The sequence below is a fragment of the Parus major genome, chromosome 7, assembly GCF_001522545.3.
Source record: "Parus major isolate Abel chromosome 7, Parus_major1.1, whole genome shotgun sequence".
Classification (NCBI taxonomy): Eukaryota; Metazoa; Chordata; class Aves; order Passeriformes; family Paridae; genus Parus; species Parus major.
The window spans coordinates 25,318,391-25,336,992 of record NC_031776.1 but is presented as its reverse complement, the minus strand read 5'-3'; the positions used below and the strand labels follow the sequence as shown (position 1 = coordinate 25,336,992).

At 44.0% G+C, this 18,602-nt stretch overlaps 1 long non-coding RNA gene across 1 annotated transcript; it reads right to left on the bottom strand.

The window, feature by feature from the left end:
* Positions 1 to 1,126: 1,126 nt before the first annotated feature.
* LOC117244709 lies at positions 1,127 to 7,782 on the bottom strand. The gene is made up of 4 exons (XR_004498272.1): positions 7,763 to 7,782; positions 7,197 to 7,321; positions 6,885 to 6,993; positions 1,127 to 1,562 (listed from the first exon to the last, which is right to left on the bottom strand). It is a non-coding gene; the product is annotated as an uncharacterized LOC117244709 (long non-coding RNA).
* Positions 7,783 to 18,602: the final 10,820 nt, after the last annotated feature.

Below are 18,602 nucleotides of genomic sequence, written 5' to 3'. Positions count from 1 at the left end.
CAGTACCAAAGCCAATAAGCACCAAAACGTGATGAATTTCTGCTGTTTTTATAAGGCACATGAACAGTGAGTGCTGTGCAGGAGTTAATGCTACTGCTGCACACGAAATGTCAGAAATCAAGTCCTTCATCTATGCAAGTATTTGTTCTGGAGGAGTTGTAGTTATTCACTCAGGAAATCTATCTTGCATTTTTCTTTCTACCCCATAAAACTGCTTTTGAAGAGTTTGTAGCAATATGCTAATTGAATACAATACTTCCAAAATTTGGTTACCAGTAATTTATCAACAGCTTTAACTAATGCCAACAACAGGTTAGACATAACAAAAGCTCATGTTTTATATTTCGAAGTTTCCCCCTAAACTCTAGACCCCAATCAACTCCAACACTAAGCCTTTGTGCATTTTCCCTCCTGCCTAGGAGGTGATACCAATTTCCCTCCTTGGCTCCACATTCCCTGCTCCAACTACTGTGTGAACAAATGCAGGATACAGCCACATATTTAACATATTTCAAGTCCTGCATGCAGACTAAAAAAAATATCCTGAATTATCTTTGTCTCTAGGCTGCAAACAGTCAGCTGGTGCTGGCTACCAGTTGCTGGTGCTTTTGATCTAGGGCTGCATAGGTAGAGTCAGGGTGGATATTGCTGTGCCCAGGTGCTATAGATGCCACAACTCAAGCCCAGATAGCTTTTTTTCTAATAGGAGCTGAGCATACACATGCATTTTATGTGGCAATATGGCTGCATATGGTCAGAGGCTCTAGGTAAATGCAATTTTTAAATAATTTTCTTTTTAATGAAACTTTAATGCTGTGGAAATCCATGGAGGAAATAGAGGAAAAAGTTCATACTAGATTCAAGAAAAGCTCACTCATGTTTGATCTGTTTCTTGTACCCTTTGGAAGCAGATACACTTATTTGCAGCACAATCTGAGCTCCACTGAAGTCAGCAGGAAGTCTGCCACCATCTTCACAGGCAGCAGGCTGGTGCCTCAGAGGGCTGATCAGCTGAGCACTCTCCTCCTCTGCTGCAGAAGGAGCCACTAATGTGTGCCCTTGGCTGCTTGCTGTGCTAAACCCATTTATCTGAACCATGGCAGCAGAAGAAACAGTTTTAGTGATTAACCCACTGCCCTAAACCAGGACACCCACTTTTACTGCTATGAAACTAATCAAGCCACTTCTTTTTGTTTACTAGTGGAGTCCGTTTTAAGTTCCCAGATGGTCAGTTATAGCAGGGGAAGGTAAGTTTTGCACATTTAAATGGAGTATTGTACTCATTTAAGAACAGGAGAGGAAGGGAACAGCAAGTGATCCTTTCCCTGCCTGCAGACTGACAGCCTGGCAGCCCCAAAACAGAAAAGCCTTTGTTCATGGCCACAGTGCCCACAGCTGTCAGGTCCAGTGCTCCCATACTGGCCAGCTCCTAATATTAGGAAGAACCACTGTATGCAAGCCTTCAGGGACAAGCTCAGCAGATCCATCAAAGCAGAGTATGGAGAGAAACCAACAGGTCAGGCTGTTGAAATCAGGCAGCTGATTTCTTGAGATGGGAGACCCTGAAAATCCAGAAGGGTTAAGATGCTCAGCACATCTATAAGGCTGTGGAACAAATTTTAGGGGAAATAACAGTGCAGGAAAACTGTCAGATGTTATGGAGGAGGATGGTTGGAAGGTACTGCTTGTCTTTGAAGTTAGCAGCATTAAATGTGCACTTTAAAGATCAGTTATAATCTGAAACTGTAACCTCCAACTTTTTTAACTCCTCTTTTTTACAAGAATTTACCTCCAACTGTCCTTTGCTGGCTGGGGGACATGAGCAGCTGCTCCCTCCAGCAAACTGTGCGTGGCTGGAAGGAGAGGTTGGGAGGTGAGGAAGTCCTAACCCATGTGCTTAATGTTCATGTGAAAAAGTCCCAAGAGGTGCCAAGCTGAGTTATCCCTGCTGCTCTGACAAACAAGAAGCACTACTCTTCAAGTTTCAATAATAAGAAGCCCTTAAAGCACAACACATCCTGTCCTCTGGATTTCTAGCAAGAGCAGTTCAGATGAGTAGCCATGGGAATCAAGCTCCCTTCAGGCCACAGCGCCCACCTTCCCCCTGCTTTATAGCCCAGAAGAGCAGTGGTGATTGCTCTTGGCTGTAGGTGATGGCCTGCTGGAGGGGTTAAAGCTTTTTCCTCAGCTCTGGTCCAAGCAGACCTTGAGCCAGGATCTAAACAAAAGAGCTTTGCCTACAGCTTCCCCCAGCCAGCTTCAAACTGCAGCTCACACAAACAGTCCCTGGCAGTGACTCGGAGCAGCTCCGCTCCCAGGCATGCAACCAGGACCTGCCCTGTGCCTTGCCAGCTGCCAGTTCAGCTAGTTGTGGAGTCCCCCTTCTTGCTCCTCATGTTCTCTAAAACACAGGGCACTTCTCCTGCCTCCTTTACCCCCTAGGAACCATGACAAACATCTACTAGAAATATCAGCGAGACTTGTCAGAGCCACCCCGCTGCACTTGCTGTACCATAAGCATTCACCACAGCATGTGTACCAGCCCTGCTGCTCCTGTATTCCAGCTGGGGAACCATGGGCAAAAGTAGTCTATCAAATGCTATCTTGAAAGCATTAAGTTTATTCCCAAGATTATGACTTTTCAGGGACGCCGCAGCAAGCAAGCTGAGGGCAAATGTTGGCCTTGCAGGGGGCCAACTGGCAAGAGCTCAGGCAGTAAGGCAAGCCTTGACCACAAGTGATGGCCTAGAGCAAGCCATTTGAAGTGCCATTTTCTAATAAAATGAAATTAAATAGAATGAAATAAAGTGAAATAAAATAAAATAATCATTAAAGTGGCACAAAGGGGCAGTTAATAGCCCTCCTGTATTTTAAACTCTGGAAATATGGAAAACAACTGATTTAGAACCTCTGTTGTTCTGTCCCTTTTAGTTGCCAATGTCAGCAAAACTGATGAAGACAGCAGTGGGAAAGCAGCTTTGTGTGTAACAGTAATTGGTTCTGAATTGCTTGACAATTCTAATAGCTTTCAGCCGACTTGGACAAAGGGGCAAGCTATGGACACTACAGCAACACTGAAGAGAGATAAGGCATAATGAAAAGGTGACAAATATATTATAAATCTTCTGAATGAAAAAAAACCCTACCATCATTTTCACAACCTCTTTCTGATGTCAAGCAGGTGCCCACATCAGGGGAGAGGAGTCTGAAAGGAACTGGTAGCACACAGGAATTCCTTCCAGGAGCCACAGACAGGGCTTCAGAAACAGTTTGCCTAAAAGCAGCTGGCACATTGCTTGCTTTTGAGCTTTGAGCCCAGGTAGAGGCTAATGAGGCAATGTAAACAGAGGTCCACAGCCACTGAAATAAGTCTTCCACAAGAAGCAAACCCACTGGGAGTTTTGTGGTCCATGTCCCTGTACTGTCCCCCTGCAATAATAGTCCATCAATTTGTTGTTGCTCCCTGGGACATCCCAAAGAGCACACCCTGCTCCTCACACTTCTCCTCTGATATTTTTCCCATGTTTTTCTCTCCCTTTTCCCATTTGTTCATGTCTTTTACTCCATGATACAGCTTCTAAGTCAGCTTCCCTGCTGCCTCCTTTCCCTCCATCATGTATTTTGCCTCTTGCCATATCAAAAGGCATTATGGGATTTGGCTGATCTGAAGGCACACAGGGCTAGCTGGCAGTCAGCCATCAGCAAGCAGAGGGATGGCCTTCAATTTTCCCTCAGTAGAGGCTTTAATATTATTATCTTCTATCCAGCCATAGATTTCTACACTAAGCTTATAGAAACTTCTCTTGGAAACCTCCATTTGTCTGCCTAATGTGTTTATAGGAACAAGAAGTTTAGATTACCACAGGCAGACAGAGAAACAGTCAGAAGGACTGCATGGATACAGTTGTCTTAGGGAGCTATGTTTAAAAGCTAGAATGTTATATTTCTGTATGACTTAAAAAAGAAATATGTAATAAAATAAAGTAGTCTTTACTAGCTTCAAAAGAAAGATTTCTGGGGAGCTGACAGGTTGCAAATAGCTTTATATGCATTGTCTGATGTCTGGCAGGTGCCCCTAGAGAAACAAAGTCCATATTTCTACATGCTCAGTTCACTCTTTGGGAGACACATTCCTCGGACTGACATTTTGGTTACATTAATTCCCTGAGGCATTTTACAGGAAAACACAGGATCGTATTTGATTGTTCAGGAGGTACTGAACTTTACATAGATGACATTTGGAAACAGAGAGCTCACGCCTGGGAGCTCCAACTGCTCTGAAAGAAGCAACACTGCTGGGCTCAATTATTTAGAAATGTAAATTTGGGATGACAGTAATACCAAAACAGAGAGAGAAGTTAACACTGCTGGATTGTACTAACTTGGATGCAAATCATAGTGGAATTTCACAGTAAAGTGCTAAAAATGAAGGTTAGAGAAGACTTTTGAGGCAAAAGCCTGTGTGAGGAAGGCCCCCTTTCTTTGGTTGTATGAAGCCGAATTCTGAGAGTGCCATAGGGAAACATTGTAATGAATGTGAAATGCAAATGTTATAGGTGGAGGTTCCAGGGGAGATGCACCCTCCAATGCCCAGAGGAGAAGGAGCAGATGGACAAGTTGGCCAACTTTGTCCAGAAGATGGGCCATGACCCATGAAAGGTGCTGGATCATCATCACCCTGCACTTGCTTATATGATCACTTGGGTTTCACCTGCTTTAGGCAAAGCTGCAGCCTGAAAAAAGGCACAGGCTCCTGGCCAGCACAAAAGGTTTTATTTGAGCCCAGTTTGTTCCAGTGACCAGCAAATGCTGAGCACTTGGCCCCATCAGCTGCATTTACCCTGTCAGACATGGAGTGACTGGGAAAGCATAATGTACTGCCATGAATTTATAGAAACTGGGGACAGAGGAAGGAGCCTCAAATGTAAAGTCAATAAATGGCAAGTCTGTGTAAAATACACATTTCTCACTTGCACACACAGATACACATGTCCATATGGTCTCTCTCACTGCATCTTCCAATATATTCTCCTCCCCAGTAAAATCTCACCTCCCTTCTTCCCAGCCAGAGAGTGCAAATGGCTTTGTGAACCTTAGTACATCATTTACAGCTGCTGTAAATCTGGAGCAATGTACACTATCAGATGTGCAGGTTTCATTTATAAAGCAGGATTTATGGTTTCACTCCTTAGATCTACAGATGGGTTTTATTGTGATTTATGCCTGTGTCATGAAGGACCATATATAAGAATTACCTGATATTATCGAGGGACCTATTCTTTTTGGCCCTTATCTTTCTTCTGAAAGCAGACACTACTTAATCACTGTTAGCTATATACTGGGTAGTGTCCTTTGTGAATTACCCATATCCCTGTTTTCAGTATTATTAGCTTGTGATGTTAGGACTAACCCAATGAAATAGTCACAACAGATGCTGAATTGCAACTATATATACAATTTATAAATGGCTCTTTGGTGACTGTGTTGGTAAATTTAATTACAGTCTTTTTAAAAAAGACATTACATCAACATTAACTGAATTCCAGCCTCAAACTGAGGTATGAAAAAGGCTCTTTGAGTCCTCTGAGTAAAATATTTAGGTTTCTACTATTATTGTCAGAGACTACACCTCAGAGGCATAAATCATAAGGAAATTTTCCCATTTCTGAGAAAGGTGGAGGCCAGATTTTTGAAAGCATTCGGCCAAATAACCACCCCTGATTTTTAAGAGCATTGTAACACTCCTGGGGATCTTGCCTGAAGAAGCAGAGTAACACCTAATAGAGTCTCCCAATCTCCCATTTATTAGGCTCCCATGGTTTTTACTAGGCCTGGAAATCCAAGGGGACCTTGTCAGAATGCCTCCAGTGCTAACACACCCCCAGGAATCAGATTGATAACCTGATTTTCTTTGAAAGCTAATAAGTCACAGGGTCCTGAAGATGTTTTGATATCTTACTCACTAGACTCACCTTTGATGGCCTGGGTCTAACAGCATATAAAAGATAACCTATGCCCCTTAGGTGGGTTTGGAACATCTGCAGCAATTTCCAGGAGATACTGCAGTATTCCAACAGGTCTGTTTACTCTCAGTTATGCTAACAGCCAGGTGAAGGCCCAAAACATGAAGCTCCAGCACTGTGGCCTGGTCTGTAAGTGCTCCTTCAATGCCATATAGGCCTGATACTACTTTTCTCTGCTTTTGATCTGAGAGGTGGAAAATTTCTCCACTAAATAAGTCCTATCAGCCTGGAGAAATGCACTGTCTTGATGAAAGGTCTTTGAATCTCCTTTGAATCCTGCTTCTTGCTGATCCCAGCATTAGGAAACTATACAAACTGTGGCATTGCTGCTGTCTTTCTGGCATCTGCACTGTGTGTTGCAGGAGAAGGGCCCAGGTGTGTTTGTGGTCCCAGCAGCACAAACAGGTCTTGGCAGGGATTGGGCTTGAGCCCAGCCTTGGTCTCAGGCACCACAGACCCACCATAAGGGCAAACCTCACATCTAATCACACGACCATCTAGATGAGAGGATAATTGGAGCAACAGCCCTCTTCTCCCTTCTGTTTCTACCTCAGCAGTAAGAAGTGCTCCCTGGGAAGAGGCTGGGACAGTCAAAGGAGCAATCCCTCACAGAAAGCACCAGGCTGCAAAGTGTGACTGATGAAACTCCTCCCATGTGCTCTCTGTTGGCCCTGACTGGTGAAAGCAGCAGCTCTTTGCAGTGCTGTCCCATTTCAGGGAAGGTGTTGAAGTGCTTTCTAGGAGCATTTTCCTCCCTTTGTTCCTCAGGATGTTTGTGAGAACAGTGAGGTAAGGGTTGTAGGGAGCACCTTCTTATCCCAGGCTCCCTAAAGCTTTTTGTCTTGCTGGAAAAGAACTTACCAGGCATTTATCCCTGTTCTTGCCTTGCCTGCCATGATGGTAGCTTCTTCCTCACTCATGCAGGAAAAGCCCCAGATTTCTGGAAACAAAGTTGGGAATTTGGATCAATCTGAAAAATTGCAGAGAGGATGTCAGGGTCTGATGGAAAGGTTAATTTAAATTATTTTAGATTCAGGAAATTACTTTCATTATTTGAGTCCTGAGGGCTTTTTTAACATCCATGTGAAGGTATGTGATATGCCAAGACTTTCATTTCAGGAGCTGGCACAGAACCCACAGAGGGTGAGACATCAGGCACAGAGCTTCACTTACTGTGGTCCATGTGTGGATGCAATCTCTAGGAAGTCCTTGTGGGAGCTGAAGAGTGGCCTAAGCTGCTGAAAGAGGTACAGCCCTTTTGTCCAAGGTATTCTTAGTGCATGCCTACCAGGCTGAGCCTGTGCAAGGAATTAGGGAAGGAAATGCTAAATTTCTGCATCCCAGAGAATTATAGATGCACATGACATCCCTGAGCAGCTCAGCCTGAATGGGGTGGGAGCACTTTTGAGACCCAGAGATAAAAATGACTGTAAACATCTGGGGAGCTTTTAACAGGGAGGTACCTTTGGAGTTCATACACACTGAAAGTCTGGCAAAATCTGCATTCAGGTTTAGGCACCCACATCCCACTTCAGGTTTAAATCCTTAAGTAGCTCTGTTGATAACACTCAAATTTACTTCAATAATTTTCTTATTCTGTGTGCAACTTCCCACTGACTGTTCCATTTGCTTTCAGGTTGACAGCCTAAAGCATCCTAGTTTAGATACTTAGCTGCTAAGTAATATATATTTTTCATCAAAGCAAGTAGAAAACTTAAATGAGGTATATAGATTCTTACCAAAAATTCAGCTTTCAGCAGTTCTTGTTACATCCATTTAAAAAAAAAAAAGTGTAGGCAAAAGTTTTTTAAAAGTACAGAAACTAATTTTTTCTTCAGATTCAAACAGCAATTTTAGAACTACATGACCCATTTTTAGTGCTTTCTATTACATCTCTCTATTTTTTCTCACACACAAAAATTTAAAAACTAAAGTCTTAGCCCCAGAGGAGCATCCCACATACCACAAGCACATGAAAGTAAGAGACTGTGATGCTCAGTGTTTTGTAGCTTTCTAAATGGGCCTAGAAACATTTACAGCCTTAGCTAATCACATTACATTTGCTTAATTAATGGGAAGAGCCTATGCTCTCAAGCTGACAGGCTTTGATAGATGAGTACAGCTGCCCTGGCTTTCAGCAGCATTTGTGACTGCTTAATGGGAAGAGGGTGGGGGACAGCAGAGAGGGGGCAAAGCAATGAAATAAATGTTCTGTGTGCATACTGTTCATGCTTACGCTGCACCTGAGATTGAGAGGTAGCTCCAGTCCCCGTTTGGGTTAGCTGTACCTGAGAGCCAGCATTCCTGCAGCCAATTCCCTGGCACAGCCCAGAGCCATCATCATGTCCTGGGTCACCAGTCCCTGAGGGTGCTCCCACCCAATTCACATTGTTTTAGGCAGCTTGGGACAACCTTACTGTGAGATTTCTATAAATGAGAGCTAGAGGATGGGGAGAACATCAGTGGTTTCCTAAGCAGAGAGAAATCCTGCTCTAGATGGCATAGGAAATCACCTGTATTTTTCAGAGCTTCCCTGTACTTAAATCAGAAAAACAACCTTGTCTCCTGAATTATCTACTCCATTCCCATCCAAATGACTCCTCGTGTGCTTGCGTTGCAGTACACGAGTCTGAAACACATGATATAAGCAGCTGCCAGGCCAACTGCTCAGATGATAATTGAGCCAGTTGTACACACTTTTGTACATCATACTCCATTGCATCCGACTCTTACTCACCCTGTTGCCAACTGCTTCTTGTCTATTTTCTCCAGGAAACAGACTTTATCAGTGTAATTTGCAGGAAACCCTCCCAATCCCAGCTGGAAAGTCACACTCTCTCCCACCTCCCTTCCACCACTTCCTTGAGGGCTCTAAGTTGCTCAGCAGGGCCAATTAGGAATTCAAACCAGGTAGAAAGTGAATATAGAGTAGCGATAAGAGTCAGTGGCATGATTGATGATGCTTATACATATGCTTCTGGCTTGAAAAGCAATGTCTGGGTCGATTCCAGGAGTTGGGTCTAATTTCAAAAGGATTTTCTGTCAGAAAAAAAAAAAAGAGGGTTAGCAGCACATGCTACAGAAAGCAACTTCCACAGATTATTCCATCCCTAAAATATCAACCAATTACTAAGAGCAAAGCGTGAGAGAGCTAACAAGAACTTTTACTCATACTGGTCCTCCTGCACATTTACTGAAATAGGGCTGAGACTGTTTTTTCCTGTGGATTTCCCAACATTCAGCGCTGAACTGGTCTAAGGTTTAAAACTTATTTTGTTACATACGTTAGTAATAAAGGCTTAAAATTCTGAACACCTGAATAGCTATTAATCGCAGTAAAAAAAGCAAACTCTAAATTTCCCACTTGATTCAAATGAATCTGTGCAATTTTTGGAGACAAGAAGAGATTTTTGTACATCAGCCTCTGATTTTTACTGACATTTGCTTGCAATGCCTGTGGGCCTGTGTTTGTGCATGGCTTCGATATAGTTAAACCAAAAAACCCTCATTCCCTGCCTGTCCTTCCTTATCGGTCAATGGCTCTTCAGTACTGTCCTGGCACATCTCCTTCTGCCAGCCATGGCAGGAAGGGAACAGAAATCCTATGGAAAGATGTTGACCCAGATTTACCCTGGAAGCTGCCAAGCCCAGGAGCAACAGAAAATGAATGCAGGGCAAACGTCGAGGAAGTGTGTGGACCTGCCAGCTCCACAGTGGCGCAGGCAATGAGCTAGTGGATGTCTGGATATCTGCCAGGCGAGCTGCTGGGCATCCAGAAATCCTGGGAAATGCAGAGGGACACTGTGTTCCATGCACAGCAATCCCCACGCTTTGGGAGGCATCAGCTGCCTTCTACATGTGCAGAGGTTATTCAGAGCAATCTAGTTTGGGATGCTTTAAAACATACTTCAGGACACAAAGGACTGGTTAGGGCTGTACAGGACTGGGAGAGCCCCAGAGGGCCAGTGCACAGACATTGGAAAGTGGTTAAAGACAGACAAGGGAGTTGGAGGTCTCCACTAGTACTTGGTGCTGTGTATTTCCACAGCCCAAGCTGAGGCACTTAAATGAGGTGTCTGATTATGGACTGTGGTCTCCAGAGCCCCTGTACATTCCTTGGAGAGTGGTAGCCTTTCCTGTGGCATGATCTGCAGCAGAGCCTATGCTACATGGGAGAGCCCATCTCACCCAGCAACTGCAGAGGGAGCCATGGTAGTTTGGACTCTTCCCTTGCACACCTAAGCCAAACGCGGAGTTAAATGCTGAGACAAGCATGTCTGTCCAAGAGGGGAAAGCCATAATATTTATATCTTTAAGCAGGTATCTGGATGGGAAAGGACATCCTTTGTCTGAAGATGTAAGACCTGTAACCCTCACTGGGCTGCATCCTTGTGGTCCAACAAGAACCACTTCCCTCTGGGTCACACCAGCAAGACTGCTGCTCCTGGCCTTGTTCTAGCTCTTGCCAGAAGTGTAAAACATGTTTTTCATATAGTCAGGTGTCTGAATCATCCTGGGATCTGACTGGCACTTATTGCACTCAGTCTGTGTATGGTGCAACTGTTCCATGGCTCAGAGGTGGGAGTTTCATCCTGCTGAGAAATGTTAACCATAGTAACATGTCCCACCTCTCTAAAGGTTTTTGCTCTGGTGATTTCTACTTCTTTGCCTTTAAAATGGGACTATCCTTAGCATCAGTAGAGCTCTTCAAGTAGGTTTAGAGTTTTTAGGGTGCTGCCTGTTTTATTTTGTAATCACTGAGCCACAGTCAGATGGATAATCACCAATGCTTCGTTTAAGGCATTGTTGCATGTGGCAATTCATTAAAAAGCCCCGGGGAACAAGAATAAGGTTTTTATTTTAAAAGCTATAATCTCTGGGACACACACAATGTTCTCTCCCAACTCAGATTTGTCACAGCCGGCTGCTACAAAGTGCCATTCTCTGCTGTAAGCCATCTTCAATGTATTGTCATTATAATTCACTACAGATTTTTTTCTTCAAGTGACATTCAAGGAGGATTGGAGGATGACAGCACATGGCAGAGTAAATATAGTTAGGGAAACAGAGGAAGAGCTGACTTTTCCCAGATAGCTTGTGGCTGTCAGGCAGGAGTTTCTTTTTTGTGTCTGAAATGGGAGTAAGCCAAAAGGCTCATGAGTTTACTGCCATTTGTGCTCTGGTTCTTTGCAAAAACAAATAAAACTCTGTCTATTTTCAATACACTAGATTAAGATCTGAGTTCACATTTTGCAGGGTTTGGAAATCAAAGCAAGTCCCTGGCAGGGCCTGGTGTGCATGAAGGAGTTTGAGAGGCTGCCCATGCTGCTGCTGGGCTTTCTGGTGTGGTCATCAATGACCGCTTTGGCCCTTTCCAGGCTGCTGCATCATATGAACAGGGGGGTCTCCAAATTTGGTTTTGGGATTTAAACAATCTCTCTCTGCCACTTACATTTCAGGCAAGAAGTGTTAAGTTCTTCTGTGGTAATTACTGCCTGCCCTCCATGTGAAAGGCCCCTCTAACTCATCCAGCTGACTGAGACCCCTCTTGCCTTCAGAAAAAGCCCCTGCTCTGGTGCCACCTTACAGGCACAGCCCTGAGCAGCAGTACTGCAGTTTAGATACTACATTCAAAAGGCTTCAGCAAAGGAAAAACACTAAATGCTGGTAAGACTTAAACAAATGGACAATCAGTGGCAAAAACTACAACAGAGTATTCCAAACTACTCCAGAAATGTGATGCAATGAAGAAAGGCTCTTATACCCACCATGATGTATAACATGGATAGAAGATGGAAAGGCAGCAGCTGGAGGAGTAAAAGTAACAGTTAAGAGAAAGGCAGATAAGAGGAAGGAAAATCATCTGAGTGCTGATTTGTGGAGGCTCTTCTCTGCTTGAAAGTACCCTTCACCAGCAACACCAAGCATTTTTTTTGGTAATGAATGGATTGGTGAGCACTCTGGATAATGTTGTAATGGCCTACCCTAAGTCTCTGATTTGTAACTGAGTGTATATTTAGCTGTAAAGGTTTTGTGAGGGTAGCAGGTCGGGTGGACTACAGCCCCTCTGCAGACCAAGCTTCTTACTGTACTCAGCAGATACTACTTGTCCTGACATTTCTGTGGTCTTAGAGATTGAATCTCTGTTCAGCTTTGGATGGCACAAATGCAGAAAACTCTTGTTATAGGCTACCTCTGCCTGTCACTGTCATATGTATGTGATCTGTATTGCTGACCCAGTGAAGACAGGCTCCTTGAGTGAGCAGGGCACTGCAAAGCAGACAGAAAGGTGATTCTCAAAGCACAGGAAATAGCAAGATTCAGAGTATGGGCAAATAATGATAGTAAAACCCCCTTCTGTTTAAGAAAATCCATACCCATAAATAGACAAGTGATGAATTTACCTGCATAAATGTCTTTCTGCTTTTCAGGAAGGTATTACCAGATGAAGACTGCAATAAATCTTGTAGCAGAATTGAATGTTTTACAGAGAGGTCATTTCTTAATTGAAATTGTCCAGAAAGAAGAATGGCTATGAGTTAAGGTATAATTGCAGGGCCATATGCCTTTTGTATGAATAAAGAAGCTGGTCACAGCTTTTCTGTCAAAATGGTTACCAACTTGAAAATTATTGGTGAAGTTGTCATTTTTTGTGGAGTGTGTCTCCTTATACAGAAGTATTTTTCATTTGTGTTGCTAGAAGCCTAAACCAGTGCAAGGTCTCAGACACTTACTTCCCTTATGATGTCTAACTGAATCACATCTGATTTATATTTTGTCTTGCTTGTTGAAAAGTCAATATTTTTTCTGCATTTTCTCTCCATTGCTCTTGCCTGCCCACTGCTTATGAAGGGAGAAGCTGAGAAATAAAGCAGCTACAGAACAGAGTACCTCTCAATGGACAATGTGCTTTAGCAGTGACTGAGGGCTCCTTTGAAACCAACAATAAAAGCATCTTTTCTGTCGAGGAGTACAAGGCTCACAGGGGCAAGAGACTTTAATGACACCATTATCTTTCAGGCAATTAGGACTCGCTGGCACCATCCAGCACTGGTACAGGCACTGTTTTGATTGCACTGCAATGGCTTAGTGAAATGTTGACTGCTGAGACTTAGCAACACCATAAATCGCTTTTAATCTCAAACCACTGTGGATCAAAACGTACTAACACAGGCATAATCAGAATTCACAGGCATATTTTCTCTTTTAAAAACATATGCCTGGGAACAGAGGGCTCCCCTCCTCCCATCAGCTCCACACACACACAGGCTGTGTGATGCTGATCCTCGCGCTTCTCTCCTGACACGCTCGCCGCAGAGACGGGTCTGAGCCTGCCAGCTGTGGGCATGTTTGTTGTCCGTTGTGGATTATATTTTAATGACATACCCTAAGCCTCTTAAACTTGAACAAATGTGCATTTAACTGTCTGTGCATTTGTGCCAGTTTATAAGGTAGAGGGTCAGCCAGCTTATCCCCCAGCTTCTTTGCCCAGTGAGGGCACTGTCCAAGAATTTTAATGGCGCTTTCAAAAGCCTCCCGTTATGCAAGGTGCCTTAATGGAGAGTCCTCCTGCGTCTGAAAGTTCCCTCTTGTTGCTGGACACAATGAAAGGCAAGCCATAATCTCTGTGGAGAGTGCCAAAATTTTTCCTGTCGCAGTGTGTAGCTGGGATGCAAAGCACAGCTTGCTCCGCTCCCCTGCCACAACCAGGGGGATTCATTTCATTAGTTTGGAAAGCTATTTTAGAGAGGAGGGAGGTTATGTAGGTCATCAATTCATCCCTGCTGCCTTGAAAAAAGAATTCATTATGAAATTTCACTTTAATTAATGCAATGCACCAGCTTGTAATAGTATTTCATCAGGACATCTGGTAAAAGCACATTAGCTACAGTTTAATGTTAAGACATAATTGAACAGAGCTCCTGTTGGAGCTTGGCTTTTGCAATATGTTTTACTTCTGCTTCTCCTGCAAGCTGCCAAATAAAGGAATTCTGGGATTCCCTCATCAGAAGGTGATGGACCCTGACCCAAAGCCTTTTTGACATAACAGAAAAGCTCCAGTTAACATTCACCCACTCTGAAGTGAGTCCCTGAGGAAGAGACACAGCATCAATCTGTATTTACATACCAGGTACTACTGGTACTTCCACTAATCTATAATCCCAAATATAAAGTAGCAGCCTTGGTGTTTCATTCCAGTTCTGTTTGAAAGGCCATGATCAAATGGTCTTTATAAACCATTTTCTATTGGCTTAACTTAGAACCTTTTCCTGTTCTAATTATATATCTGCATAATTGTTTGTTTTAATACTTATTTGATTATCTGCTCAAATTAGTGTCAGTGCAGTAGCTTTCCAAATGCCGTATTAAATATTCACATTCAAATGGGATTTCTTTCTGCCCTTTGTTTTGTAGTGATCTGGACTATAAATGTGAACTCTCAAAAGATTTTAGTTATTTAGTAAGTACTAGGTCATGATTATTTAAATCTAACTAATAAGCTAAGGAGTCTTTGGAAGATTAATATATTTAGAAAAAGTTTGTGAACTGTTTGAAATCTGTTTGATTTGAGGCTGCTGTCTCCACTTCTCCTTTTCTTTTTTTGGGTAAGTGTTTGAATAGCCAATAACAGTAATAAAAAACATCCGCCACCAGCGCAAATGCACATTGTAGTTCCCTTTTACACTCTCCCCCTTCAGCACTTTTTTAACCATTGTTTCTGGGACAGTTTTACTCCCAGCCCTCTCTGCGAAGTGACACAAAGACTGAGACGTTAGAGAAGCTTTGTCTGCTGTTTAGTTGCTCTTTGGGTTATTTTCTGCACCAATAGGCAAGAGAACAGGGCAGGACTGGTGTGGAAAAGCACAGTGTACCCTTACTGTAAACCCCAGTGCATTCCCAGCAGTCCTGCTGCCAGCACCTGCACTGCACACACGTGAAGGCATCCTGGGCTGTACTGACTTCCCTGCTCATGCCAGATGCCACCCACCCCGTGTGTGTGTGTGTTTGCTGCTGGACATTTTTACAAGTGGCAGGTGACTGACGGAGACTGGGCTGGGACAAGGCCAGTCCACATGGCAGGTAAGGTCATCTCTCATCACAGATACTCTCCTGGGGTTTAATCTATGTATAAACCACCTAATTCTGGTAGCACCTGAAAACACAGACAAATTGTTCCTGCCTCAGCTGGTCGATGCAGATAATTAATTTCTTGTAAATAGGCAAATTGCCCCAAAGAGATGCTAAGACCCTGCTGATGATAGAGGCATGCAGAAGACACAAGCCCAGGCCCACACAATCAAATCGAGGCATTTACCTCTCTCCAGGGAGCAGCAGCAGCTCTGCCCCACTTTACAGGGCCTGTGGTAAAAGGCTGTTGCAGACAATAGACACCTGGGCAGTAACAAAATGTTGTGCTGTGGCTAAACTGACTTTCCAGTGATTTTTCAGTGCTACAAGTCCCATACTGGTCACAGTAAGAGGAAATCCAACTTAGACTGTTGGTAGACTTGACTAAGTCTGCAGTTTGGCATTAGCTGGCAATAAAACATAAGAAAATAGGCAGTAGTCTGGAGCATTGGTCAAGTTGGTGCCAACTCCTGTCTCAAGAAGCAGAGACAGTTTTTTCCACACAGGCATCAGTACCATTATTTACATGGCTGGGTCTGGTGGCCCTCTGGGTGCTGGGAGGAACATCACTGGTATTAGATAGTGCCATTTCTTTTTTATTGTCTTAGGACAAAATTGCCAAAGGACCTGTAATTTTAAAATTAAGCGCTAGCCTCCGACCCATGGAAACACAAACCAGCAACTTCTCTATCACATCTCTATGATGTGATAAGATGAATCCTAAATTAAGAAGGAGATAGATTGCTTGGGGGAAAAATCAATTGAAAGTACTGAGAAAATGCCCCTTATGGAAGCAGCCTATATCTAGTAAGTATTTACAGATTTTATCAGGAGCTGAAGCTCTTGAGATAGCTGCCCTTAGACCTCTTCTTTTTGCATTTAATATTTATCTTCAGCTAAGTCTATGTTAATTATAGTTTCACAGCTTAAAGCAAACCAGTCACAAGTCCCAGAAGCATTTGATGGTTGGGCATCTCACCAGCTCCCATTCTTTGTCTACATTTCAGATGTCTGTACTCGTTTCTTCAGCCTATGGAACAGGATCTGCCACTTCTAAGTGTCCTGACTGCAAGAGGTTGGATTGTTTCTTGAATGCTTTAAGATCCTGAAGTGAAAAATCATTAGTCCTCTACTTCTTTCATTAGTTCAAGTTCTCTATTCTCTATTCTTTTATGGTAGCAGGTGTCACATGAATTTCCCCAGAACAATTTTTATGTGGTAAAGTAAAACCAACAAAAACCTAGCAGAGGGCCACCTTTGCCTTTAAGTGTTTTATGTTGATGGTGTGACTGCTTTGCTTTCACCATCTCCTGCTGAACCTCCCCTTCCTGACAAAACACCTTCTGCCAAAGGCTGCCCAGACACCCCATCACCACACTAACCCTGCTGCCCAAAGGGTGCTGGGGGAGACAAAGAGACTTCACCAAGCCAAGTAAAGAAAACCCATGGGAATGAAACTTTGTGACCAGCTCTGTGGGAGATTCAATGCCAGAAACCAGCCCAAGCTCTTATGAAAGTTTGGAGACTGGGATGAGACAAGGCAAGGCAGGAAGCTCCCAGGGGAGGGTGAGTAGCACCCTGTCCCCAGCTCACATCATTGTGCTTTGTTCAACCTCAACAATTGTGTGAGCAAAGCCAGGAGCATCAGCCTTAACTTTGAATTTCCTGCTTTCTGTCAGCTCCATCCCAGGGGCTGTTGTTTGAAGCTCTTACTATGGAGCTTGTAGAAAAGAACTCCCTGCTTTATGGGGACATGGGCAATTGAGTTGCAAAGAGGCATGCCCAGTATCTGTCTGGGTCTGGGCTGGTTGGGCTTGACTACTGTAGTGAGAGGAGCTGCTGTCACAGAAGCCACATGATAACCACCTCTGTGTGTGGCAGCCCAAGGAGCAGCTCGTGACTTGTTCAGCTGGGCTGACTTCTCAGCAGAGATTGTCTTAATCACGAGCTGTATAATGTCTCTTGCCCAGATTTGCAGAGGATTTGGCTTTATAGAACAAGGTCCTGATTCACAAAGCTCCTTCCTTTGCCTCCTGCTCTCTTATTGACCAAATCCAGGATATTGCCTGAGTCCCTCTCTTTGGCTCCTGGATCCGACCACATGCCCAGTCTGAGCTCTCAGACAATGTTGCACGTGTCCTGGTCTGCACGAGAGAGACCTGGGAGAAGGGATGGAAACCAGAAGAGTAGTAATGCTTGTGGTAAGTCACAGACTGCTGTGTTTGGCTTGGCATGATGTTGCTGGTCCCCCAGGATATGGCAAAGGGATCCCTAAATTCAAAATAATTAAAAGAGCTGTCCAGAACTGCCAGGCTTAGGGGATTTTGGCTGTCACTACTCTGCACTCAGCACTGCTGAACATTCCCCTTCTGTCATTAGCAGTAACTGCTGCACTCACCCACCTGGCAGGTCTCACCTGCCGGGTGTGAGCCTTCCTTCCCTGGCCCTTCCCTTTGGCACAGCACTGACACAGTGCCTGCATGTTTCTCCTGCCTTGGGAAGTCTTGACCTTCCTGACCTGTTGGCCACCCTTGAGTGACTTCTTGGAGCTGGAGAGAATTAGCAGTGATTGGCCACAGTGGTGGGAAACCCCTTCAGACCAGAGCCCTCCTCTGTGCCGTAACTCCTTGTGCCTCCCCATCATGGGATCCAGCACATGCAGTTGTTTCTTTCCCAGCTCTCTTCTGCTGCAAGCAAGTCCTGTGTCATCCCAGAAACCATCTATGAGATCATCTATGAAATATTTATTTCCCTTGCACACAAGAGAAAAGGAAGCAAAAGGCCTGCATAATATTGATGGCCAAACATTGAATTATTTACAGCCTAATTGTGCAACTGATGCTCATGAGATCCTAGGATGCAAAATTTAATTAATTCATTTCACAAAATTAGTTACTTCTACTTCAGACTTTGTCTAGTTGCATCAGTGAGTCGCTAAAACACAGGTGACATCACTTTGCAGGAGAAGAACTAGGGTATCCACAGACACTTGAAATATCCACTCACTTTCCTCAGAGCGCTGCTGTGAAATAGAAAAGAGTTCTCAAAGTAGAGAACTGGCAGCCCCAAGATACACACCAGGAGCCATTTCAGCTGCTCAGGTGAATCCTTGACTGATGGGTGCTGCTCCAAAAGGGCCCAGATTTCCCATAGGTCTTGTGTTACAGCTGAAACTCACAGGTGCCCTGGGTACCCCCAGGCATCTTCAGATGGCATTAAATACATAAATGAAAGACACTCAGTTTAGCCTGTGTGACCACTGAAGATCTCCCAGCACAGGGAGAAGTGACCAAGAACAGCAACACTTCCCTTGCCCCAGCATCCTTCCTCTCCTTTTCACTGTCATGTTTGCTGTGAGTGCAGTCCTTAATAAATGCACTAAAGCTCCTCCTTCCTTCCCAGCCCACAGTAGATTGAATAGGTTCACCAGTGAACCCAGCCCACAGAAAG